The 2,500-nt window shown below is 42.3% G+C and overlaps 1 non-coding gene and 1 pseudogene across 1 annotated transcript; both read left to right on the plus strand.

Moving 5' to 3' along the window:
• The first annotated feature begins 1,632 nt into the window (after positions 1–1,632).
• On the plus strand, positions 1,633–1,775 carry LOC131450817 (U2 spliceosomal RNA; annotated as a pseudogene).
• Positions 1,776–2,310: 535 nt separating this feature from the next.
• LOC131450740 (U1 spliceosomal RNA) lies at positions 2,311–2,474 on the plus strand. Its single transcript, XR_009235632.1, has one exon. It is a non-coding gene; the product is annotated as a U1 spliceosomal RNA (small nuclear RNA).
• The last annotated feature ends 26 nt before the right edge of the window (positions 2,475–2,500 follow it).

The following is a 2,500-nucleotide window of genomic DNA, read 5'->3' on the forward strand; positions in this document are numbered from 1 at the left end:
GAAAATATTAGTATCATCTGCAAATAATGTTAATTTCAGAATATTGGATACCTTGCATATGTCATTAATGTATAGTATAAACAGTTTAGGGCCGAGCACTGATCCTTGTGGAACCCCACAAATTATGTCCAAGCAAGTCGATGTGCAATCTCCCATCTTAACATATTGAGATCTGTTGTGAAGATAACTCTTGACCCATTCCGGTGCTATGCCTCTTATACCGTATCTCTCCAGTTTAGCTATCAAAATATCATGGTTGATGGTGTCAAATGCCTTTTTCAGGTCTATGAATATTCCTATTGAATGTAATTTTTGATCAATGGCGTCAGTAATGGTTTCCACAGACTCAGTTAAAGCTAGAGCCGTCGAGTGGTTTCTTCTGAATCCATATTGGCTATCATATAGCAGATTGTGTTTGTTAATGAAGTTGTCTAGCCTTTCGTTAAATAGTTTCTCCAAAATTTTTGACAATTGTGGTAGTATTGAGACTGGTCTGTAATTTGTAAATTCATGTATGTCACCTTTCTTAAACAATGGCACTACTTTCGCCACTTTCATTTTGGTGGGAAATGTCCCAGTTTGAAATGACAGGTTGCAGATGTGTGTTAAGGGTGAAACGATTTCAACTATTACTTTCTTAATTAGCTTCATGTCGAGGTCGTCAACATCCGTGGATGTTTTTGCTACACATTTGTTGACCAGGTGTGTAATCTCTCTGTCCTTCACTGGGGTGAGAAACATTGTGCTTAGATTTCTGTCTCTGTCCTTATCAAAGTGGTCCCAGTGAAGGAGTGAGTCAGGAATGTTCTTTGCCAAATTCGGCCCCACATTGACGAAAAATTCATTAAATCTTTCTGCTATGATTTCTTTGTTATCTTCCTTAGTGTTTTTGTCCTTGAAGTAGAGAGGATAGCTAGGTTTGGTGTTATTGCTTTTGATCACATCATTTAGAATGTCCCATAGTTTTTTAGTATAGCTCATGTTTTCTGCCAGCAGATTACTGTAGTATTCTTTTTTGCAGTCCTTTAGGATGCTATTTAGTTTGTTCCTATATTGTTTGTATCTCGTTTCTGAATGTTCTGTCCTTAATCTCATGTACTGTCTGTACAGGGTGTTTTTCTTCTTGCAGGCGTTTATCAACGTTTTTGTTAACCATGGTTTCCCCTCATTTTTCTGATTTGTGTGTCTTTTCATTACAGGACAGTGTCTATTATACAACGTGTTAAATATTTGCAAAAAGGAATCATAAGCATCATTTACATCTGTTTCTTTGTAGACCTCGTTCCAGTCCTGCCTCATTAGTTCGTTTTTCAGTGTAAGCATCCCTTTTTCAGTCCTGACCCTTCTGTATATATTTCTATTCTGTGTCTGTGTAACAGTGTGCTTCCAGTCATAGATAGCAAAGATTGGCAGGTGGTCGCTTATGTCGTTTATCAGTAGTCCTCTTGTTATGCCTGTCCCTATAATATTTGTGAAAATATTATCAATTAGGGTCGCACTGTGTGTCGTGAACCTGCTTGGACGTGTAATGAGGGGTTGTAGGCCCATCGTATACATCATATTAATGAAGTCATCAATCATCGTATTTCGTTTCGGGTTGAGTAAGTCAATGTTCACATCGCCACAGATAAAAACCCTCTTTTGGCTGGTCCCTGAAAACATCCTTCCCATATTAAATGCATTTTTGAGCATTGGGCGGTGAAACCTGGGGCTTGCTCTCTTCACTCCTTGCATTAACCTGGTATTGCAGTGCAACCAGGAACGGTGCACCGTTCTCTTTTTTTCTGTGAAAACCAAAGCAAGGCTGAAACTGGAAGGACATTAACGTGTGCCGTGCGTCAACGTGATTGCAAGCCCACGTTTCTTGTAAGGAAGCAGCAGTGTCAAAGCGTGCTGCAGTGTAAAAGTGTGCTGCAGTGTAAAAGCTTACAGCACCTGGTATTCCCAGGCAGTCTCCCATCCAAGTACTAACCAGGCCCGACCCTGCTTAGCTTCCAGGATCAGAGCCTTTATCGCCACTACCTGCTACACTCTATTCCAGTATTTGGAAGCTACACCGAGATGGGTAAGCTGCTGTTGGTGCCGTCAGGTCCAGTTGTTGCTGAATCTATAGGAAATGACAGCCAGGTATGCCAGTGAAAAGGTCGAGTGTTTCCTCTCCAATGTGTGCTGGAGGTTGAAGTTGAACACAGCACAGCATTAACGAGCACCTGAGTCAAGGCATTGGACTCTGGGACTATCCATTTCCTGCACCATCGGCCAAAGAGCTGTGTCTGGGAACAGCCACCCAGTGCTGGGCAAGTACACCTCATACTTACCTGGCAGGGGAGACACCATGATCAAGAAGGTGGTTCACCCAGGGCGAGGCTCAGCCATTGCACTCTGGTTGTGCTGACCCCTGCAAATTCCCCAAACGTGGGAATCTTGACTGCATAATTTTTGCTGGTGGGGTACTGCGTCCGCGCTCTCCCCCGATGACGTAGTTGTAAGCAAAGGTCAG

The sequence above is a fragment of the Solea solea genome, unplaced genomic scaffold (assembly GCF_958295425.1).
Source record: "Solea solea unplaced genomic scaffold, fSolSol10.1 scaffold_55, whole genome shotgun sequence".
NCBI lineage: Eukaryota > Metazoa > Chordata > Actinopteri > Pleuronectiformes > Soleidae > Solea > Solea solea.